The following is a 26547-nucleotide window of genomic DNA, read 5'->3' as shown; positions in this document are numbered from 1 at the left end:
GAATTGAGTGAACCAAGGTGAGGTATTCGTGTACAGCTGTCTCTTTGGTAGTAGTCGTGTGTTTCGTATTGAGCGGAACCACGCTTAAGAGAAAAATAAATTCGTACTCGATGAAAGCTAAGTTCGAAGTGAGTATTGAATATTTACGCTATTACGACTAACTAATCACTACATACATTCTGCAATAATAGCCAATACACAGTCTAGTATATACTCGTACAGTCACGAAGCTCAGTATGTAGTAAATATGCATCCATAGAGTGTTGCCAACCACTAGGATCGCTAATATCGCCGCATTACAGACAAAGCGAATTAGTACCGCCACAGTTTATTGTTCCTAGCACCCTCAAAACTCAAGCTTCGTGACTGTATATACTAGACTGTGGCCAATATCAATATCACCAATGAATAAAAATCGTCGTCATGGATACTAATATAAATTCTCCCAGAACCAGAGAGATTATAATATCCAGTTTCAAGTTCATACTAAGAACCGAAATAATAATAATAATAATAATAATAATAATAATAATAATAATAATAATAATAATAATAATAATATTATTATTATTATTATTATTATTATTATTAATTTTTTCGCTTGTTCCATGGAATCTATGTATGCGTCAACCTAGAAATGTGATGAAACTTGTGAAATCAAAATACAGGATACGTATGTTGGACAAGAACCTTTTGGCACAATTACACGCAACTGTATCAGATATGACACCAGGTTTTCAAGTTATTTTTACTCGAGTGGATAAAGATTAGGGAAGAATAATGGTTAAACATAAAAATTATTTGTTATTAAAAAACACATATATCAACCAAATTCTTACAGTGAATTATTGATTGAATTGATATGGGAACGACGTAATGAATACTGTAATTAGCATTACACGTTGGCTCACTGAAGAGAGTAAGATGCATTAGGCCTATGTTCATTTTCAAACAAACTTTGATTGTGTTGTATTTAAAAAAGTAACTGTAGGGAAGTATTTCAAGGAACGATTTTGTGTAAAAATACATATATATTATTAACTTTGATAAATATGACAAATAAATAGCAATTTGTGACAGCTAAATGGCGTAATCCACCACTGCCTACTTTGTGGTTAGTATCGGTTACCACTCCATCCCCACTCCTCAGTCTAGACTCAAGTATTGCGGGCTGCATTCAGCAGCAGTGATGGGCTACCTAATGCTTTGGACACACCTCTGAGGCTTCGGACCAAGGACAAACTTATCTACGTACTTAACAGGTGGTTGGATATTTGAGTCTTTCAGCAACACTACAGTATAATGCAGTCCATTGAATCACTACCTCCTCCTTGGTTTTTGAGATCAAAGGTAATAAAAGAGCATTCCAGAGGGACCGTTTCCGCTTTGCGTAATTTTTCACCTGAAGATGAAAGGAGATTTGTCTTTCGAACTTTGTGAGTGTTTTATACGTGGTAAAGTTTAACAATGGAGAAAGTTTACACCGAAAAATCTTCTGAATTATGAACTATTTCAGGAATTTAAAGAGTTTAAATGAAGAGGTATGTAAATATGGTGATTATTATTAACTAGTTTTAACAAAGTATGCGGTATATTTGTGGTTGTACAAAAGTGTTCAACTTTGCAATAAACTTTTCCGTCAAGTTGTAGATTTTAATTTACAACATCAAAGAAGCGAAGTTGCGTTGTTTAGCTCCTGGGAAGCAAGAGCGGAACGAAACAGTTTCTTGTTTCAAGAAGAGAAAACCTTCCGGCGATTAAAGCTTGGAGAGTGAGGTTGGAGCTGGTCAATAGACTGACGAGGTGTTACTGCTAATGAAATTCCTTTTGCAAACTAAATAAGTCTTTGCATCATTCAAACTATACCTCTTATCCGATACTTTTCACCACTTCATACTACGACTATAAACATTACAGCGTAATCTCTCCCCTTCGTTATTTAGTGAGTCAAGACTTAAAGAACGCAGAACTTTACACTATTTGTCTTTACTCTTTCGAATTCTGCACACTTCAACACCAAATTACCTTTCGTCTCGTTTTTCTCTTATCTATACTCTAACCACGACGTAAATACCAGATCGCTTATCTCTGGCGCGTTAAGTATACCTCTTCATAGAACATCTCGTTATTCATCATCTTTTACAGTATCCACCTCGCGACAATGGAATTCCCTGTTACAAAGTATTAGGGGCTGCAAGACAATAAACACTTTTAAAACAGCTTAAAAGATAACCTTATTTGGATTTCACTCCAATCACACTGACTTAAACTATCACTGACTACATTGTTACTCCTTCCTTTAGACATGCGTCCTGATAGTGCTGTATTTTCAAAATTGTCTCATAATAATCTCTTTCTATTATCTAAAATTATTTGAAATATATTAATATTCTATGTATTTTAGCTTAATTCTGCTACATAGTTTGTATTTCAGTGTTTAATTAATAGTTCATAGTATTTTGTTGTTTAATTCGTAAATGGCTCTTGTATACATCTAACTCTTATCTAAATCAAATTGTTGAATTCTTTGTAAGTTCATACATATGTATGTATACTTTTTGCTGGTTGAGTGGAAGAGAAGGCCTACGGCAGTGGTGGGCAAAATGAACGCAACCCACAAGACAGGATTTAAATGGCAACTACATACTGTGGGAGGGGTTGCACTCTACAGTGCAGTGACGGATTTACAGACAGTTGCGCCACTACACTCCTACCTACCATATGTAATTAGAATAGTCCATTCACGTGATATTTAATTAAACATTTTTGAAAGCAATTTCTTCGAAATTGGGATTTATATCTGTGGATGCTATTTTCAGTTGCGCAAGGAGATGAGCATCGCTTAAGCGGGATCTGTGGCTGGACTTTATAAATTTCATTTTAGAAAACAGCTGTTTGCACTGGTAGGTTGATGGATACATATCGACATTTTCCATAACTATGGTCCTGGAACACAACTATGGTCCACGATACAACCATTCAAAGATCATTGCAGAAGTAACATAGACCGTTCGTAGATAGCTGCAGTGACTTGAATTCAAACTACAGTACAGCAAGAATATAGATAAACGAGATACTACGTTATGGAATACAAAATTTGAGTAGTTGTATCGTGGACAATAGGCTAATTATGTTCCAGGGCCATAGTTATGGGAAATGGCGGTACTCATTATTTTTTAAGCAAACTATCTAAGCAGTGGATATGTAGTACTGGACATCTTTTAAAAAATTTTAGCCTTCCAGTAGACCTACACATTCTGCTTTCAAGAAGCCATCATTCTGCAAATCCAGTACCTCTAACAGCAATTCTGGGATGACATTTTCAATTTAAACATGAAAAGGAGTGGCAAAAATATTGAAATCTTTCTCCATCCTTTGAAAATCACTGAATCTGTGTTCTTTGAACTCGTATAACAGGTGGTCTATTTTAAGAATGTACAGTTACCCTTAAAAGGAATGAGACGACTCTTGGTCGTCGGAAGTTAAAGTTCTACAGCGCGGTTCACTCGATATCGACGTAACGATACATAACATGAGAAATACAGCAAGAATTGTTACGAGGACCACAACAAGGACAAGGACCAAAATAAGAATCACGAAGAAGACAGCCATTTAAGGCCACGATTTCACAACATAGCTAGGGTCACAAGCTATCATTGCTTCTCTGTACCGAATGGCAAATGCCTGCTATGGGATCTACATTCTAGACTGCTGTTGTCACTGTCTTGTCTCGGTAGCTCATATAGTAGCGTGTCGGTTCCACTGCTTAACCGAAACATCTCGTGTTCGATCCCAGGTGAAACTTTTTTTATTGAGGTGTAATTAATTTCTTCAGAGTTCCTAAACTATCTAATTTGTCGAAAAATATGAATAATTTATGCCCAATTTCTGGGTCTTACAAGTGAGCTGAACCTCGTCAAAAAAATAAATCTTACTTGAAAGTTAAGAGTATTTTTCCTCAAACAAAAATCACAAGAAACAAAAAGAGACCTGTCAACTTAAAATCTTGTCCACATGCCATCAGCTTCTATTACAGCTCTAAGTCGGTCCGGCATGGATGTCACGAGATTGTGGAATAAATTCTAATCCCCGGCGAGATCTTCCCAGATTTCAAGAACTGGATCCCACAATTCGTCTCGATTTCGAGGGCGTCGGTGGGCATAGGTGGCTATGCTTCTCTTTTTCAATTCCGCCCATAAATTTTTCATGACATTCAAATCAGGTGACTGAATTCCTATTCGGCAGCACCTATAATCAATGGCTTGTATGAACATGATAAACAAATCCTGTTTCCAATGTTACTGAACAATTTCAAAATATTAATTTAAAAACTAAAAAAGGGTCGTAAATGCTGTATCTAGTGATTATTTACATTTATGTCTACAAAATGAATCTTGGAAAAACGTTTATGTTACTGGCACTACTGATATTAAGAGTAAATGTATTGTATTTTTCACTTCATTTCAGAATCACTTCAGTGGATGTTCTCCACTCAATGTTGTGAAAAAATTCAAAAGTAAAATCATGTAGATAATGCAAGAGCTTACAAATCTCATGTATTAAAAAGAAGAATCTATATGTAATGAGCTGCAATGTAATGATCTTCATGTTCTTAAATACTACAAGAAGTACGGTGTAATTTATCAAAATTTATGAAAGAGGGAAATAGAACACACTTGAATAGAAAGGCACAAAATCCAGATAATGCAATTAAAGCTATTAGGAATATTATTAAAGTTAAACTTGTAGATATCCTAAGAAAGAAAATATTTTTTCATTAAAATTAGTGATTATAAAGTAGAGGATCCCAAATCTATTGCAAATTCTTTTAACGTCTTATAGTATATAGTACAGAAATATTATTGACAACTTAAACATTCAAGATTTGGAAAAGATACTGCAATTAGTTACTTAACACATGCATTTAATAGTTAGTATTAATATATGTAATTAATCAATAACTACAACAGTGCTTATACATTCAATCATAACATGAATTAAATTGAATGCACATTAAATTAAACACGTAGATAAAATAGTTAAAATCTACTGAAGGGGTGAGAATGAAATAATCCAAAGCCACGCTTTTAACAAAAATTGTTTTGTGCGAGTGCATTTATTACACATATGGGAAAGCTACTAATAAAATATTGTAATAATTACTCAACAAATGACATGGCCTAAGGACTCTAAACCTTTGTAATCGTTTGTCCGTGTGGCTTAGGAATATATTTTTAATTTCAATTTAATGGTTAGTTTTTAATATATATATATATATATATATATATATATATATATATATATATATATATATATATAATGCATTTACATTGTATGTGTGTGTATATAAATGCATTCATTAGATTAACGTTTATAATATTATAACTTGTAATTTTGTAATTTCTGTGATCATTAACACTTAATCTGAGGACTATGTAAAACTCTATTTCAACGTTATTTAGAAAAAAAACCGTTGATATAGACTAAGAATCGAACTCGCTCTCTTCTACACAACACGCAGAGATCTTAGCGTCTGAGCTATTGTAACGACACGAAAGCTTTACTTTCTGTGCGGAGTGTCGTTCTAGTCATGAAGGTCCATTGTCGATTTAAATACACGATTTACGTATATATTTATCTCTTATTTACGTAATATTATCATATTTTTTGCAGTTTTTGAAGTGAATTACGGAACGATGCTAGTAACAAACAAATAGCTTGAATCTAAGTAACTCAATATTCGTTATCTTGTGTATCAGTGCTCTGGTCTCTGATCATGCGCAGTGTTTTACATCTGAGACTTAGGAATATTCAATCGTCTCATTCCTTTTCAGGGAAACTGTACATAAATTTAAGTTCGCGTCCTGAATATTTGTAACTGATCCTAAACATGAGAACTGAAAGAACCGCCTTTCTTGTAAGTGTGATATCCTCTCGATTCATGTGATTCTGCGAAAGACATTGTATCACTAATGAAGCTCCGAAGTAGAGCATCCAGTATAATCCGCCACGTACACGCGCAGCATTTTCATGGAGTGGGGGAAGGGGAAGGTAGGGGGTAAGTTTGATGCTTCGCTGAGGTCTGACGTCACTGTTGCCGCAGGAATGCCCACCATTGCCTTACGGCCTTAACTCTGCCAGCTAAAATAAATTATCATCATCATCAACAATACGATTTGGGCCCATTGGCCCGTTTCGTCTCCATAGCAATATTAAAATTGGTCTTTCCAGCGTTTTCTAGGGCGTCCGATTCGTCTTCTCCCTTGGGGTTTATAATGGTGTAGTCGGTATGGAATGCGAGTTGGTTCCATCCTACACATATGTTCATGCCATTTATTCCTATATTCTGTGATAGTTTCTGTAATATTTGGCATATTTAGTTCCTGTCGTATGTCTTCATTTCGCTTGTGGTCCAATAAGCTATATCCTGCTATTGGCCTTAGCAGTCTCATTTCAGCTGCTTCTATTCTCTTCATTTGTTGAGTTGTCATACACCATGTTTCGGATCCATAGGTTAATGTTGGAATCGCCATTGTTTTGTAAAATTTTAAAATTGTGTCGGTCCTAACTTTCTTCTTTAGTGTTCTTTTTATCGTGCCAATTAACTGCTGGAATTTAGAGAGCTTCCTATCTATGTCGTTAATTTGTTCATATGATATCATGCAGCCTAGGTAATTAAAACAGTTCACTTGCTCTATGATTTCATTATTAATAATTATTTTTGTTCTTAATGGCGTTGTTCCCTTAAAACCCATCACTTTAGTCTTTTTAGTAGATATCTGAAGATCATATTCTTTGGCGATGCAGTTCAGTTTAAATAAAGCTCGTTGGAGGTCATCTTCTGCAGTTGTAAATATAGCCTGATCATCAGCAAACAATATTGTATTTAGAGGTGTATTGGTTCGGTTAAAAAAAATAAATTATTATTATTATTATTATTATTATTATTATTATTGTTATTATTATTATTATTATTATTATTATTATTATTATTATATCCAACACAAAACTAACTTTCTGTCTAGGTGATACTTGGACTATACAATATTTTATATATTGGTTCAAAAGTGCGTAAAAACAAAAGCACTTGAATTCTTATCGGGGATATACTGACATAGGCTTATTAACAGAACGGAGTGATGTAAACAGATAATTATGGAATCTGGGCCCAGATGGACTCACAGCCTCTGATGTTTTGTCACAATTACGTTGAAATCATTTATCAAGCTGACAACACCGCGATGCAATTGGCGGAGCTGCACGGACATCCCCCGGGATTAATACACTGGCCACGCAAACAGAGCCCGGCCTCATCAATCACACATTGTCATTCAGTTGTTAATCCTTTGTACCAAGTCGCGATCACGATTCGGGAGTTAAAGTGTGTCCCACCGGTTTTAAAATCCACTGACATTTATCGGCTGCCTTTTGTTTCTTTCTAATCCTCCATGATATGCGTAGAATGGTGAACAAGGAGAGAATTTTAATTAATTACCTGGAAGCCTACTCGCTCATTTGTTACCCGAATGAAGAGGATTCACTGATTAAATGATGGAGAGAGAGAGAGAGCGGATGGACTGCAAACATAACCTCACTGCGCATGTCTCCAAGTGAGCCACATATCGTGTGTTAACGTTCTGTGCTTTGCAGCGTCGTAAAATCTTGCAAAGAGGGGATAAAATGGAAGTAACAATACTCTTTATGTCCGGATACAATGAAGCTCTTCTATAACAGCGGCAAAACGACTCCATATAATATTACATGAGCAATATAAGAGCGTCTAAAGGATATTATCTGCTTGAAATAATACCGCTGTTACTGACAATCATGAGAAATCCATTTTGAAGAAATGCTCTTCTTCATTTTTTAATATAAATCGTCGTCAAATGAAACTCGTTTGGGCTCATTTTCAGAATAATAATAATAATAATAATAATAATAATAATAATAATAATAATGATTTATTTAACCTGGCAGAGTTAAAGCCATACGGCCTTCTCTAACACACAACCAGGAGTAAATACTGCGTTACAAAAACACTACAAATTTAAAAAGTACACTACAATTTTGCACACAAACGGAACAAGATGATGATGATAATAATAATAATAATAATAATAATAATAATAATAATAATAATAATAATAATAATAAAATGTAAACAACAAGTAAGAAATCAGACATAATATATAACATAGAGAAAGAAAGAAAAAAGCATAATAAAATGTGAACAGCAAGTCAAAATAAATGAGGCATACAAAGTATGAAAACGACAATTATTTATAATAATAATAATAATAATAATAATAATAATAATAATAATGATTTATTTAACCTGGCAGAATTAAGGCCATACGGCCTTCTCTAACACACAACCAGGAGTAAAAACTGCGTTACAAAAACACTACAAATTTAAAAAGTACACTACAATTTTGCACACAAACGGAATAAGATGATAATAATAATAATAATAATAATAATAATAATAATAATAATAATAATAATATGTAAACAACAAGTAAGAAGAAATCAGACATAACACATAACATAGAGAAAGAAAGAAAAAAGCATAATAAAATGTGAACAGCAGGTCAAAATAAATGAGGCATACAAAGTATCAAAACGACAATTATTTATAATAATAATAATAATAATAATAATAATAATAATAATAATAATAATGATTTATTTAACCTGGCAGAGTTAAGGCCATACGGCCTTCTCTAACACACAACCAGGAGTAAAAACTGCGTTACAAAAACACTACAAATTTAAAAAGTACACTACAATTTTGCACACAAGCGGAATAAGATGATAATAATAATAATAATAATAATAATAATAATAATAATAATAAAATGTAAACAACAAGTAAGAAGAAATCAGACATAATATATAACATAGAGAAAGAAAGAAAAAAGCATAATAAAATGTGAACAGCAGGTCAAAATAAATGAGGCATACAAAGTATAAAAACGACAATTATTTATAATAATAATAATAATAATAATAATAATAATAATAATGATTTATTTAACCTGGCAGAGTTAAGGCCATACGGCCTTCTCTAACACTCAACCAGGAGTAAAAACTGCGTTACAAAAACACTACAAATTTAAAAAGTACACTACAATTTTGCACACAAACGGAACAAGATGATAATAATAATAATAATAATAATAATAATAATAATAATAAAATGTAAACAACAAGTAAGAAGAAATCAGACATAATATATAACATAGAGAAAGAAAGAAAAAAGCATAATAAAATGTGAACAGCAGGTCAAAATAAATTAGGCATACAAAGTATGAAAACGACAATTATTTATAATAATAATAATAATAATAATAATAATAATAATAATAATAATAATGATTTATTTAACCTGGCAGAGTTAAGGCCATACGGCCTTCTCTAACACACAACCAGGAGTAAAAACTACGTTACAAAAACACTACAAATTTAAAAAGTACACTACAATTTTGCACACAAACGGAATAAGATGATAATAATAATAATAATAATAATAATAATAATAATAATAATAATAATAATAATATGTAAACAACAAGTAAGAAGAAATCAGACATAATATATAACATAGAGAAAGAAAGAAAAAAGCATAATAAAATGTGAACAGCAGGTCAAAATAAATGAGGCATACAAAGTATAAAAACGACAATTATTTATAATAATAATAATAATAATAATAATAATAATAATAATAGGCCTAGGCCTAGGCCTAATAGTAATAATAATACTAATAGTAGTAATAAAATAGTGCAGTACAAAAGCATACAATGAATACAATATTTTAAGTACACACAGTAAGGAAAAGTATGATTATATATAGCTCAACTTATCACATTAGAAATATACCATTATCGGGAAATATGAAAACAAAAATATAAAATAAGTTAAATATCACTAGAACATAAAAAATGTGAATACGTGGAAACATGCAATACAACACTTGTCATAATAGTAAGTTAGTTTGGCAACTCGTCATAAGATAATTTTCTAACTTGGATTTGAAAGAATTCAATGTTCGGCAGCCCTTGACTTCAGGCGGTAGAGAGTTCCAGTGACGAGAGGTAGCAACAGTGAAAGATGAGGAATACAGAGATGATGTGTGAAGTGGAATTTCTAGCGTGTTATCGCGTTGTGATCGAGTATTAATATTAATAATAATCTACGTAAAGATTAATTTTTGACCCTGCAGAATTATCTGTTATGGTTACCATTCGTTATTAATGGAGAAAAATATAAATCGCCGTCAAATGAAACTCGTTTAGGCTCATTTTCAGAATAATCTACGTAAAGATTAATTTTTGGCCCTGCAGAATTATCTGTTATGGTTACCATTCGTTATTAATGGAGAAAAATATAAATCGCCGTCAAATGAAACTCGTTTGGGCTCATTTTCAGAATAATCTACGTAAAGATAATTTTTTGTTCCTGCAAAATTATCTGTTATGGTTACCATTATTTATTAATGGAGAAAAATTCGCTCCGGCGCCGGTGATCGAACCCGAGATCCCCAGTTCTACGCACTGGGCGCTCTAATCATTGATCTACGCCGGGGCTCAATCCGCAGCACCGCACCGCATCGAATCTTGGGTCTCGGGTTCGATCCCCGGTGTCGGAGCGAATTTCTCTCCGTTAATTATTAATAGTTTTCAGAATATTAATAATTGTGGTTTGATTAAGAATTGTATCGGAGTCAGTTAAGGCGATAGGTACAGCTTACAGCAGTAAAATTTTGGAAGTATTCAATATTTTTTTCCTCCATTACTGTATCTTGTACAATAATGAAAATTAGTATATACAATACTGTCCTTCTGCTATACGCAAAAAATATTTTTACGATTTAAAAAAAATTATTTACATTCTTTTTTTTTTTTCAAAATTTAGTTCACTGTGCAGTGATGAAGCGTTTCCCACATAACTCAAAAAGTATCCAACATTCTGTGATGAAATATTTTGTATGTATTTATGCATGTCATATCTACAATATGATGCAAGATCAGTTCTCTACCTTCGATAGATTGCCTGATAAAAAATAAATTCTTTTAAAAAATGGTTAACTATCAGTACTTCATTCTAACACAAAAAAAAATGTTATTTATTGAGGAGTGTAGTTGAAAGAGCATGATATTGTAAACACGAGTTTCAACAATAAAATAAAAGAGAGAGAACATGAAAAAGTTAAAAAAAAAAAGTTAACAGGTTTATGAGTTATGATAGAAACGCTTCATCACTGAACAGTAAACTGTCACCATTTTGAATTTTGAATTTTGATTGGTTATTTTATATAGAGATTGCAGAATAGCTTCCTCTCGTTCCAATCCAGACCAATTTCTTCAGGGTACTCATAAGTTTATTCCAATCCACTGTGTCTAAAGCCTTTTCTAGATCCACAAATACCACACACAAGTTATTCGTTATTATTTCCTGGGAAATAAAGAAGGGACAACAGCTACTATCTTTAAGTATCAGGACATAAAAAAAGCCCAGGATTTCTTTTAACGTAGGCCTAATGACATATCCTGACATATAATTACCATAAAAAAGAAATTCAATAGATCTGCTGGGTCAATGCTACTATCACAGCTTATTAATCCAACCAATTTGTTAGGTACTTTTCCATAATTTTCTCTCCTTTTTTTTGTGAGATCCATGTAATCGTAGTCCGCTGAAAACCAATTTTTCTATGCAGAGCTTCATTTATCTGCTTAATTACACAAAGATGGAAGTATGTGTGTACGTTAATGAAGTTGGCTATACAAGCAAATGTCCCAGAGTAGCACTTCTAGCTGGCCTTGTTTCGCTGAACCTAATTACTTGCAAGAGCGCCTCTGGCGACGGAAAGACGAGACATGCATGGCGTACACTACCAGCACACGTCGATTTAATTAGTGCGCGGGGAATTCGTTAGTTTTCCCGGGTCAGCATCACCAGACTTTCAGACATCCCTTGTCCCGATGAATTTAATTTACGTGGTGGCCATTCTAGTGTGAGATAGCTTCTGAATATTTGTGTCAATGAATTTGAGAGGAAAGTTGGACAACATAAAACACCAAAGACTACTTATCATGTAAGCTCAAATACATCATCAACATATTTCAGCAAATACCTTACTATAATAATACCGGACAGCTGTATACTAAACATTTCATACAAGTTGAGAGGATGCCCTTCTACTTGCCCTGAGTCGGTCAGTATAACAGACCGGAAGCTGTTACCTCTTATACCTGCACCCCCCAAGTTGTACATACAAGAAAATAAAATATTAAATAAAGTACACAAGTGGATATAAAATACAGTGATACAGATGTTTGACAATTACATGTTTCAGTATATTTTAGTGTCGTTTTTACAAAATGTTCAACTAATAATTAATTAAATAAAGGGATGCTAGTTTGTATTATGAAGTCAGAGGGGAGTGACATAGTGCAGATTGTTCCGTCGTTTATGCTGTAGTGTAGCAACTAGCAGTGAAGAAAACATTTATCATCTGCTGTCAGTAGCTTTTTAATGTGCCAGTTGATATAAACAACAATAAAATGAAATATAAACGCTTAATATAGATTTTCGAAATATAGATTACCGGTAAACGTTTTCAATAATAAGAATGTTCACTATGTTCAAAGTCAATTAGTCGAATGTTAGTAAGATAGACAGTAGCATCTTCCCCTTCACGGATGGTAAAGAGTGTGAGTAGAGGGGAAAGCTTATCAACCAAACTGAAATGGGGATTAGTAGAATTGGCGTGAGTGCGAGATATCGCGGACCTGACATCTAGCGGAGCGGGAAGGAATTACGTCCACATATATACAAATATTAACGTAGCGGGATTCGGACTATTGTTTAAAACGTGAGTTACTAATGTAGAATTATATATGAAACACTTCAGAAATGTTGAATAGTAAGTTATTTAATGTAAAATTATTACCTTATTTCAGAGATGCATATTATGAGAATATTGCATACTTCATATTACCTTATATCAGAGCTGCATATTATGAGAAATATTGCATACTTCATATTACTTTTCGTAATTATTAATTGTTACATATTTTTTTCTTTGCTTTAGTGGGACAAAATCAGTTCTGACAATAGGAATGAATTTACAATAATGCTTTATATATCCATTGCTGACAACTGCAAAAATAAAAATGATAGTATTCTGATGCTTGTAATAATTATTAGTAAAGGCATGTGGACAACAATAAAACTTAATTTGCTAAAACCTTAAAATTTCCAATATATTTTAACTTCTATTCATTTATTAGGTCTAAATAAAAAAGCTAATTTTTATTGTTCTATCAACACAGAGACAAAGGCATTAGGCCTAATAACGAATTTTGTTGACTCACGTTTTATGAACTGTCGGAAATCGAAAGTACGATTTGGAGCAATTTGTAATGCTGCAATTGTCACAATTATAAACAGCACACATACACCCTGACATTTTAACACAGCACTAATTAATAAAACTATTAACTAGCCCAGCAACAATATACATTGCAGTTGGTTACAGCTTGTTTCGCGAGTATCACCACACCGGCCGGTAGGTAGCAGCACCAGCGTCGTTCGCAAGCAAAACTATTAGCTGTCCGGTATTATTATAGTAGTGGCCGGTTTCACCAACCTTCGTTATTATTATAACGTCTCGTTAAATAATTTAATTAAACATTAGTCAGTTTTTGCGTTTCACCAAGCATCATTATTGCTAACGCATCTTTAAACTCGTCGTTAATTTATTAGGACCTATTCGTCGCGTTAAAACAGTAACGATGCGTTAAGAAGTCAACAACATGGCGGACGTATTCGATGTTGAAATTCTTTTAGTACTTCAATATAATGGCGAACTTATATGTTGTAATAACTCTCGGAATAATCATTTTGAAGATTTAAGTGACGAAGAATTCCACGAAAGCTACACATTAAGGAAATAAGCAGTAAGAATGATTCTAGAAGAAACTGAATATAGGTTAGAATACGACAGATGGAAACACCCACTTAACGCCTCTTCAACAGAGTCTTCTCGCTTTAAGATAATGTTACGGGAAGTTTTGAAATAGTAATTGGTGATATGGACGGAGTGTCAAAAGCTGCATTGTCTAGATATGTAAATAAAGTATCCCTACTATCAACATTACGACCACAATACAGTCATTATTTTTATAATAGGTTTATAGCTAAATTTCCTGTCGTCACTGACAACGATAGATTGTGTACATGTTCCAATCATCTCTCCTGGCAGTAATATGGCCAAAAGATTCTGCAATAGAAGATCTTATTTTCCATTCAATATTCAAACAATTTCATAGGCCTATGTAACGCTCCGCATATAAAAATTGTGGCTAAACTAGCGCTGTGGTAGTTTCCTTCGTACTCTGCTTATACACCTTCCGTGACAGGTTAGGTTTGGTTAGTTTAGGTTTTTGTTAAGTCTTGCATATACGTCAACTGCATCTCCTCAAAAAATATCTTATAAATTCAACGATTTTCACTTCCGAAACCAGCAGAATTACCTCAGCGCTAGTTTATTGAAATTGTAATAGGTTAGAATACGACAGACAAGAATCACCCACTTAACGCCTCTTCAACACATTCTTCTCGCTTTAAGATAATATTATGGTTAGCACAACATTCCAAAGGAGGATGCCTTTTTTAATGAAAAGGGTGCAAAGAGGTTTTCTTTTAGGAGAAAATGGATACCTCTTAAAATCCAATTTAATGACGGCTGTCCTGAATTCTGCCACATAAGCATGGTAAAATTGTTACAGAGTACATAAATCTGAATAAAATACAGTGGAAAAGTAGTATGCAATTTATGGAAGAGGCGATTTCCGTCCTAAATTTAGGCCTAAGAACAACTGCTTAGAATGCTTTGATATGATTAATTGTGGCATCAATTCTGAAGCTGTCGACCTTATCGTCCGCAAAATTGTACTGCTCTACATTCTTCTTATTTACATTGGGAAACATGTCTTTTTGTTTTTAATTACGTTATGACAACATACTGTATTTAGGAAGAATATCAAGAACTAAGAACTTTTAGATGTTCTTAAAATTACTGCCTCTTACCCGTTTGCCTATGATTATTTCCTCATGCCAAACAAAGTCAGCCATGATCATATGTAACCAATGAAATATGTGATTTCGAAGCCATGGTCGTATGAGAAATAAAACATGCAAGATAGAAATACAAAATCCCCACGTTAGTAAACGCATACTAATTTTAAAGAAACGGTGCTTGATGAAACACTCAACGTTTAAAGGTCTCGTTAAAATTAAACGATCTATTTGTTGACAAGTCGTTTGTGCTGATTTAAAGAAGGTTGGTGAAACCGGCCCTAAGTCTGAAAAGTTATTTTTATCAATTTACGATGCTGACGGTGATTATGTGGTGTTTAATGGTTAGTGATTTATTGTTACCAAATTTAAAATGTAAAATTCACATACTTTGTTTAATATAGACTTGGTAGAGTAGTTGATGCTGATTCAGTTTCCTGTCAAATTTAAATGGGAGAGGTAATTGAAGTAATTCTGTGGGCAAATAGACAAGAATGGACGAAAAGAATAAAAGTAAAGTCTTTATAAATATATTCTCTGGAAAGTCCGCCAATTTAGCTCTGTGGATAGCGAGTGTACTTCCCATTGAACTGTTCCAAGTTTCGATCAAATGTCTACACATTCAAAGGACAAAACTAAAATTCTTTCAATAATGTATTATCATAACTAGGCTTCGTATTCCAGCTACCTAAACGAGACTTTGGATGAAGACATCCCAAATTCAACTTTCGTAGTAAAGTTTAACTTTGTTGAAAGTCCTATTCATAGACAATACTTCTGAGACTTTGACTTCGATAAGTCGAGATTTGACGAACTAGTTCTAATGTTGGCAATCAAAAGCACTGCCTTCTAAACGAATTAAATTAATAGATAGCTGAAATAGACTAGGCATTCCCAAAATCAAAGCCATCTTTTGAGTCAATGAAACAATTGAACATCGGTACATGTTAAGCAATTGTTAACCGGTTTTGCAGCTTTACTTAAAAATAATATTATTGGAGAGCTTAGTGTGGAACTAACGTAAGTACAAAAAATTAAATTTTTAGGCCTTTACATCGATCGATAATAATAATTTGTTCTTCTACCTGCCCACGAAAAATCGTAACTCAGTTCGAACAGCCTTGTATATAACACAATCCATAACTACAAAACGTGATGGTATAGTTTATCTGAGATAGTATTGCCTGTTAAGAATTTTGTTGTGAAGATATGGAAGATGAGATTCCAACAATGACAGACTGTGAAAGAGACATATTATCCTGCTGACAGTTGGCAGAGTTATTCCCTGCATGTTTACAGAAACTACTTAAGAATTATCTGAAATCAATATGCAGAAAACATTATTATGACGACTGCAAGGATTATAAATTAACTGCATTTTCAATTGTGTAACCTGCCCTCTACAAAATTAAATAGTAAGAATCAATATTAAGCTATTAATCCTTACCTATAGCGTGAAATCGCGATGCAATAAGTTGTATTATTTATTTATTGATTAATCCTCTTTGATTATTCATCAATGAAGGTTGAAACATGGCGAGGATATTTAATACTGTTTATTAAATCTATACCTCGATTTGAATTTATAATCTATAATAATACGCTAAAGAACATGAATAGCTTTAATAATCTCCTAGATCTCTTTAATATTCTCGGAATTGATCAAATTTCTACACATTCTAAGGACACACTTCTCTCTTAAACTGACTGAGCATATAGGAATTAAATTAATGGCTTTCACAAAACACGCTATGAAATATAACATATAAAACAATTTCTTCTTCTTCTTCTTCCTCTGAAGTTAGGACTCAATCCTGTTCTATTTCAATGGATGCTTGTGTTCGGAGGAAGGTGATTAGCTTTCCTGCCAACGTTTCAATGGTCATCCCTGAGTCTAGGGATGTCTGGTTTTGCTGTCATTGCGAGTTTTGGTAAAAGATCGTCTAGCATCCTCAATACGTGGTCTGTCCATTCTTTTCTTCTTGCATTGACCCATTTTACTATGTCCTGTACATCATATATTTGTTTAATTTCCTCAAACAATTTGTATCTCGAAAAGGAAGTATAAACGAGTAAAATTATATTAAACTTTTTTTTGTTTGAAACATCTCAAAGAATAACCCCCTGAAATTAATGACATTACTTACAGTTCACTTTGTACAGGGACATCATTTTATTTTTACTTCAATTTTTATTGTACCTGAGTTTTTAATGTACTTCACTCCCACCTCTTCTACTAATGAAGTTCAACCATCATCCACACAGATCCAAGACCTCATACACAGTAATAGTAGCCTTACGGTCATAGTAAACAGTACGTTCCAAAAATATGTTCGCGTTTTCCAGTGACGAAAGAGCTTTCAGTATTGAATCATTTTCGCACAGGTACTGTCGTCCATTTGCCTACGTCATATCCCGGTTTCCCCCACCAGCTTTTATTCGCCAGGTAGTGGCTGGGCTGTCTTAGCTCTTTTCTGAGAACATTAATTTCTGTTAGGAATTGGACGTCTACGTAATATTATACAACTGTTAAAAATAACTTAAATAAAAGGGCCTCGTTAAGTAATTAAATGGCACGTGATTTTCTCCCTTTCTACGGCCCTACGACATAACCACTTGGACGGACATTAGATAGCATGTCTGAGTAATTTTATCTTTTCGGATCGGGCAGAAGTGAAGATTGAATTTACAGTACGTAAGGTACTCTTTTATAGAGTAGGTACAGAATTATTTCAACATGAGTTACTAGTACGAAGAACGAAACTGGTAATTGGGATTAGGTACAATAGTCTATAGTGCGATAATATGCACATTAGAACTGAAGCCTGTATCGAAATTAACGGCCACAATTTAAAAAAAAAATGTGTTTAAATATCCATGTTATGATTATTTTTAAATTTAACTTCATTCTCTATATTGTACGCTAATGTGCTGTAGGCAGTATAATATACACTGCATAATGAATACGTCCACATGGAAAGCTCAGTTCGTGAGTAAAAACACTCATTGTTAATACTGTACTGTATTTTGATTAAACGAAAACCTAATGAAAATGACCAAACTCAAAAGCGCAATATTTCCTAGTTTACATACATGGATGAACTACTTTTCTTCCCTCCTATACCTAGTAAAGTGATTTGTTTATATATTACGCCATTATCATCGAACTCCAGTCGTGGAACGGCGTTGATCTAGAGGTAGACTATAAGCAAGTTAATATTTAAAATGTTAGTAAAATAAAATGATGTCTCTCTATAAAGTTTAGCAATGGCTTCTCTAGCAGACCTTATTCAACATAGTAATTTAAATAATGACTGTGGTTTTGATACCACTTTACCAGTTGCTATGTATTTTGTATCGTTCCGTCAATATGCTGGGATGATTTTAACCTTTGAGGATCTGTACACACGATTTCTGCGTAATGTAGATGAAGTTCGTGCTTCAATAAATAATACGAAGTGTTTGCACCACATCCCCTAATGGCTCATGAGAGTGTATAAACACATTGATGAAAAGGTTCTTCTCTTCCACCTTTAACCTTTCATTCATTCGCCAGAGAGAGTAACTCCTTTTCAACTAATTATTGTGTAAACACCCGGGATTTCTGCATTTCGCTCCGAGGGAGCTTTAATCCACGTAATTCATCTGATATCAATTTTAATTACTTTTGTCTTAGACGAAACCATTAATAAAAAGCCTGTTTTATAATTTGTTTTATGAAGTTTAAATGAATTAAAAATCTTCTTTGTACCTCAGATTAAATTTAAAAACTTTAATTATACAGTGTGTTCACAGGCATCTTCTGCATTACAAACGAGTATATTACGAATTTTATACTAGAGTCATAAGAAAGGATGCTAAAAAGTCCCTGTTTTGAATATTGCGGTATATCTAATTACAGGCAGAAATAATAAATGGCAGAAGGAGAGATTAGGATCTGTTGATATACGTTTTCATTGTTCGAGTTTGCCAGTATTTTGTTATTTTTGCATTGTTGCATTGTAGCAAACTTATCAGTACAGCGTATATGTTAGTGCAAACACTCGTGATGCCCCACTTCGATTACTGTGATATTCTGCTTACTGAACTAAGCGTTACTTCGGCGCAGAGACTACAACGTGTTCATAATATGTGCGTCCGTTTCGTCTGCAATATTCGCCGGGCTGATCACGTAACACCATCCCTCGAAATATTGTCCTGGCTCCGTCTAGAAGATCGTAGGAAAATCCACTGTCTTTCCCTCCTCTTTCACATATTGCATTTCTCCACTCCTGTCTATCTTGCGTCTCGTTTTCAAAATTTATCCACCCATCATAACCTAGACACACGATCACAACACTCCTCAATATTATCCATTCCCTCCCACCGAACATCCTCATATTCATCTTCTTTCACTGTGGCTGTTCCTCGGCTTTGGAATTCCCTACCGAGTAATGTCAGGGACTGTCAGACATCAAACCAATTTAAGAATAGACTAGCGAAATATTTTTCTAACAATTCTTGTTAACAGTAATAGCTGTTTCAGGTTTCTCAATGATTAATGCTTAGATAAATATCTAAATTATCTCATTATTATTATTATTATTATTATTATTATTATTATTATTACTATTATTATAACTATTTCTTACCAATGTTCATTATTGTCTCACTAACATTACTTACCTAACTTTCATTATTTACTTTCATGTTGTTTTATGATCTAGATATTAATGTAATAACTATGTAAGCAATTGTATTCTATTAGAATTAGAGTCTGGCTGGGCGGAAGAGAAGGCCTACAGCCTTAGATCTGCCAGATTAAATAAATAAATTATTATTATTATTAATATTATTATTATTATTATTATTATTTTTAGCATAACTATTTCTTACCAATGTTTATTATTGTCACACGAACATTACTTATCCAACTTTCATTATTTACTTTCATGTTGTTTTATGGTCTAGATATTAATGTAATAACTATGTAAGCAATTGTATTCAATTAGAATTAGAGTCTGGCTGGGCGGAAGAGAAGGCCTACTGGCCTTAGCTCTGCCAGATTAAATAAATAAATTATTATTATTATTATTATTATTATTATTATTATTATTATTATTATTATTATTATTATAGCTACTTGAAAGCTGCCACCAACTATTAATTCATTGTGACGTGAGAAGCACATAATCTAGCAAAATTTGTAAGCTTGTTGTACCTGCTATTTGAGAAAAGGAAATTGTACCAGAACAATGGAAGGAGTCCATTATCGTACCAATCTTTAAGAAGGGGGACAAGACTAACTGTAGTAACTTTCGAGGAATATCACTTTCTGTTGACGTCGTACAAAATGTTGTACAATATTCCTTTGAGAATATTAACTTCATAATTATGTAGGCCAATTTATCAGTTATCATCATTGTGGTTTTAGGTGTAATAAATCGACTGTTGATCAGATTTTTTGACTGGGTTAAGAGAGAAGTTTTATATAATATTCTTATTGAATTTGGTATTCCCAAGGAACTACTGTAGTTCGATTAATTAAAATGTGTCTCGTGAAACGTACGGCAGAGTCCGTATAGGCCAGTTTCTATCTAATGCTGTTCCAATTCACTTCGGGCTAAAGCAAGGAGATGCACTATCACCTTCACTTTTTAACTTTGGTCTAGAATATGCCATTATGAAAGTCCAGGATAACAGAGAGGGTTTGGAATTGAACGGGTTACATCAGATGCTTATCTATGCGGATGACGTGAATAATGTTAATGTTATGTTTTATTTAACGACGCTTGACGTGATTATGTTAGGAGAAAATCCACAAACGATTATGAAAAACTCGGGAATTTTATTTGAAGCAAGTAAAGCCATAGGTTTGGAAGTAATTCCCGTAGAGACAAGTATATGATTATGTCTCATGACCAGAATATTGTACGAAATGGAAATATAACAATTGGAAATTTATCGTTTGAAAACATGGACAAATTAAGTACCTTGGAGTAAGAGTAACAGATATAAACGACATTCGGGAGCAAATTAAACGCAGAATAAATATGAGAAATGCTTCATTGAGAAACACAATTTATTTCATTCAGTGTTCTGCCCATGGACAGATATTTCACTGCAAACCCAGCTTTCTCCAATCATTTATATTTTCTGCCTTCCTCTTTTTCTCCTCATATGACCCATATACCTTAATGTCGTCCATCGTCTGCCCCGAACTCTTCTCACGTTCACCATTCCTTCCAGTGCATCCTTCAGTAGGCAGTTTCTTCTCAGCCAGTGACCCAACCAATTCCTTTTTCTCTTCCTGATCAGTTTCAGCATTATTCTTTCTTCACCCACTCTTCCCAATACGCCTTCATTTCTTATTCTGTCTGTCCACTTCACACGCTCCATTCTTCTCTATATCCACATTTCAAATGGGTCAATTCGTTTCTCTTCATTTCGTCGTAATGTCCATGTTTCTGCCCCCATACAATGCCACACTCCACACAAAGCACTTTATTAGTCTCTTCCTCATTTCTTTTTCCAGAGGTCCGCGGAAGGTGCTCCTCTTTCTATTAAAAGCTCCCTTGGCCTTTGCTATCCTCTTTTTGACTTCCTGGCTGCAGCCCTTATTACTGCTTATAATACACCCCAAGTATTTGAAGCTGTCCACTTGCTCTACTGCCTCATTTAGAATTCGCAAGTTTACCTTCTTTACTTTTCTTTCTATGACCATGGTCTTCGTCTTGTTGGCATTTATATTCATTATTATTATTATTATTATTATTGTTATTGAATTTTCCACCTCTTCAAAAGATAAATTTCCATTTTTCATATTTCCATTTCGTGCAATATTCTCGTCACGAGACATAATCATATACTTTGTCTTTTCGGGATTTACTTCCAAACCTATCTCTTTACTTGCTTCCAGTAAAATTCCCGTGCTTTCCCTAATCGTTTGTGGATTTTCTCCTAACATATTCACGTCATCCGCATAGAGAAGCAGCTGATGTAACCCGTTCAATTCCAAACTCTCTCTGTTATCCTGGACTTTCCTAATGGCATACTCTAGAGCAAAGTTAAAAAGCAAAGGTGATAGTGCATCTCCTTGCTTTAGCCCACAGTGAATTGGAAACGCATCTGACAGAAACTGACCTATACGAACTCTGCTGTACGTTTCACTGCGACACATTTTAATTAATCGAACTAGTTTCTTGGGAATACCAAATTCAATAAGAATAGCATATAAAACTTCTCTCCTAACCGAGTCAGTTGCCTTTTTGAAATCTATGAATAACTGATGCACTGTAGACTACCCTTATACTCCCATTTTTCTCCATTATCTGTCGAATACAAAATATCTTATCAATAGTTTGATCTGTTACGCCTAAAAGCACACTGATGATCCCCAATAATTTCATCTACATATGGAGTTAATCTTCCCAAATATCTGGGAGCAACAGTAACAAATATAAATGATACTCGAGAGGAAATTAAACACAGAATAGATATGGGAAATGCCTATTATTATTCAGTTGAGAAGCTTTTATCATCCAGTCTGCTGTCAAAAAATGTGAAAGTTAGAATTCATAAAACAGTTATATTACCGGTTGTGCTTTATGGTTGTGAAACTTGGACTCTCACTTTGAGAGAGGAACATAGGTTAAGGGTGTTTGAGAATAAGGTGCTTAGGAAAATATTTGGGGCTAACAGGGATGAAGTTACAGGAGAATGGAGAAGGTTACACAACACAGAACTGCACGCATTGTATTCTTCACCTGACATAATTAGGAACATTAAATCCAGACGTTTGAGATGAGCAGGGCATGTAGCACGTTTGGGCGAATCCAGAAATGCATATAGAGTGTTAGTTGGGAGGCCGGAGGGAAAAAGACCTTTGGGGAGACCGAGACGTAGATGGGAAGATAATATTAAAATGGATTTGAGGGAGGTGGGATATGATGGTAGAGACTGGATTAATCTTGCTCAGGATAGGGACAAATGGCGGGTTTATGTGAGGGCGGCAATGAACCCCCGGGTTCCTTAAAAGCCAGTAAGTAAGAAAGTATTATTATTATTATTATTATTATTATTATTATTATTATTATTATTATTATTATTATTATTATTGCTTATATCTGCATAGAAATATTAAGTTCACGTATTAATTACACATCATATTACATTTCAGTTAAGTAACAAGTGTTCTGAAAATTGTCATCCGCTCTGTTTTGCAGAAACCAGTAAATTAGTATTAACTCCTCACTTAGTAATATCTGCTTTTGAAATGTATATAATTAATCATTTTCCATATCTCGAAGATGCTAACAAGTTCATTATTTTGACACTGGATTCGACTAAGTGGCGTTAGGTTGTAATTAGTGTGCGAGCCACTATTAGCTACTAATCAATTTGTTCTTGCAGGCACATGAATTGCTTCTGTAGGATCTTAGTGTTTGTCTTACGAATGCCTGATCTTCCGCTTGGCTGGAGGATTCAACACGCATCTCCGTTCCTTTGTTCCCTTGCAATGCCTCCTGAAACTCTCTGATACTCGTATTTACTCATCTGAATTACAGGCTTCACTCGCTGAAGTCGATGTGCTGAGTGATTTCTTTTTATTTGATTACAGACTCGGAACAAGAAAAGCGTAACATAACCTTAATTAAAGTGTGCAGCAACTCATTCTCCAAGATAAATAGTTGAAACAAGGGCCTAAAAATCTGTTACAGGTTAAAAAGATGGAATGAAAGCACAGATAAAAACTCTGCAATGTAGGCCTAAGTAGAATTTTTCGAAGATAACGTCAGGTCAACCTTTAAACTAGAAAAAAACATAAGAAATGTTTTATATCCAGTGTGACCAACTCCAGGAACACGAAATCCGCTACGAAGCTGTCAAAATTCCGCTACAATCCACTACGGTTGTGAATAGGGCTACTGAATAAATAGAGTAATCAGAAATATGTTAAGTGATCACAGAATAGGTTTTATTGTGTTTCCTAACATAATTTATATTGTTTGAAAACCAGAGCTGTGAAATGTATCCATTCTATCCATTCATATATAATATATCCATTATATAATCTGGCTTTCATGTAGTAACTCCCTGTAAAGCAGGTTTGAATAATTTCAAAGAAAAATTGTTCCGGGGCCGGGTATCGATCCCGGGACCCTTCGCTTAGCGCGCGAACGCTCTTCCGACTGAGCTACCCCGGAACTATACACGACACCGTCACAATTTTTTTTACACATTTTGAAACACTATTTCTCAGATACGAGATGAGACAGAAATATGATTTTTGCAGTTTTGTATTTCTTAAGCCCGTACATGTTCAAAATGCCCCCCTTCCCCCACAGTACACTCCTAACAACGACGTACACAGAAACCTGCAGAAAAGTATATTCTATTATCCATGTGCTAAAAAGGATAAATGTTCATCTCCCCTCTTGCTTAAAAAAGTCCCTTGTGCAGACACTTGCATTTCCCTATTTCGACTATGCGGACATTTTACTGACTGACCTCTCCAGCGACAACAAAATGAAACTTCAACGTGCTCATAATTTGTGTGTACGTTTTGTAAGCAATTTTCGTAAATATGATCATATTACCCCATCCCTGGAAGCAATAGGTTGGCTTAAACTAGATAAGAAAAGAAATTTACATTCACTTATCTTTCTCTTCGAAATCTTGAACTCTTCTATTCCTTCGTACCTGTCGTCTCGCTTCACTTACCTTTCTTCCCACCATAATCTGAACACACGCTCTCGTCATGAAACAATACTAACAATACCATCCCATCGCACCTCCTCATACTCATCTTCTTTCACAATAGCCCTGCCAAGACTCTGGAATTCGCTACCTGCTAGCATCAGGGACTGTCGAAATGAAATTAAATTCAAACGAAAACTTACTAGGCACTTGGTCAGTAATTGATTACTTGTAAATAGTTTCTTTAATCTATCACAAAATATTTCAATATTCAGTAATTTCATCACTATACAATTTTGTTATTCTAGATTTAATTTGTAATTCAGTAAATATAAAATATTCTTTGTTTCTCTATTGTAAATTATCTAGCTTTAATTATTCTGGTAATCTTTTCGAACTTTGATTTTATTGTAATTGCAAATTTAATACTAATTGTAATATTATTTGTAATTGTAATTGTAAATTTAATACTAATTGTAATTTTATTGTTGATATTGTAGTTGGAATCTCCTGGTAGAGGGGCAGAGAAGGCCTGACGGCCTTATCTCTACCAGGTTAAATAAATAAATACTAATACTAAATAAATAAATACTAATACATCAGAGCGACATACCAACTGCATTGTTGCTAATGGAATATCATTACAGACATGTTCAATCTGAACTCTCAGTTATTCCAGTGTTTGTGGTTTTGTGGCGTACACTGTGTCCTTTAGAGCTCCCCATAGGTAGAAGTCTGGAGGGGTTAAATCCGGAGATCGAGGTGGGAACTCCGCAGCACTTCGTCTTCGCCGCATCTCGCCAAATACCATCTCCTTATTAACAATCGCATCGACGCTAAATAACTGTAGTTGATACAGCATCGTTAAATACCAACTAAAAACACCTAGTACATCAGTTACGGTAAGTTTTGTGGTCGTGAGCAGTATTAGGGGCTGCAAGACAATGAACACCTTTAAGAACAGCTTAAAAGATAACCTTATTAGCATTTCACTCCAATCATACTGATTTAAACTATCACTGACTACACTGTTACTTTTTTCTTTATACATCATCCTGATTGTGCTGTATTTTCAAAATTATCTCATAATAATCTCTTTCTATTATCTAATATTATTTGAAATATATTAACATTCTATGTATTTTAGTTTAATTCTGCTACACAGTTTATTTCAGTGTTTAATTAATAGTTCATAGTATTTTGTTGTTTAATTCGTAAATAACTCTTGTATACAAGTAACTCTCATCTAAATCAAATTGTTGAATTCTTTGTAAGTTCATGCATATGTATATACACTTTTTGCTGGTTGAGTGGAAGAGAAGGCCTTACGGCCTTAACTCTGCCAGCTAAAATAAATCATTATTATCATTATTATTATCTCCCTTGAGGATGTTATGGATCAAATATTCTGTAACGTTTGCCGATACACATTCGATCTGATAATTAAGGAGCAGATTCGTATGTAATTAAATATTTTTCTTGCGTGTGATGAAACACAATTAACGAAGTTTAAAATTCCAAATGTCAAGTTTCAAGTTTAAAACCCGAATTTTATTTCACATAAAAAACACATATTTTCACAAAAAATTTAGGTAAATACATATTTTCAGGAAATCTATTATAAACACATAAATCTTGGAGTTTTTTCACCTAAATAATTTTTTTACAAGAACTTTTAAATATTTTAAAACTAAATCAATTATATCACTCAGAAATACGTTATCTTTTTAAGAATTCTTGGTTGCTTCGTGTTCCTATGGGCTGTGTGGTGTATCCGTGATT

At 33.8% G+C, this 26547-nt stretch overlaps 1 protein-coding gene and 1 non-coding gene across 3 annotated transcripts in view; one reads left to right on the top strand and one right to left on the bottom strand.

The window, feature by feature from the left end:
* unc-13-4A (BAI1 associated protein 3) overlaps positions 1-26547 on the top strand; it is a 758033-nt gene that overhangs the window by 328207 nt on the left and 403279 nt on the right. The window lies entirely within an intron of this gene.
* Positions 24200-24272, bottom strand: TRNAS-GCU (transfer RNA serine (anticodon GCU)). Its single transcript has one exon. It is a non-coding gene; the product is annotated as a tRNA-Ser (tRNA).

Source organism: Periplaneta americana, chromosome 7, assembly GCF_040183065.1.
Source record: "Periplaneta americana isolate PAMFEO1 chromosome 7, P.americana_PAMFEO1_priV1, whole genome shotgun sequence".
In the NCBI taxonomy this organism is placed as follows: Eukaryota; Metazoa; Arthropoda; class Insecta; order Blattodea; family Blattidae; genus Periplaneta; species Periplaneta americana.
This window is presented reverse-complemented; position numbering and strand designations above follow the sequence as displayed.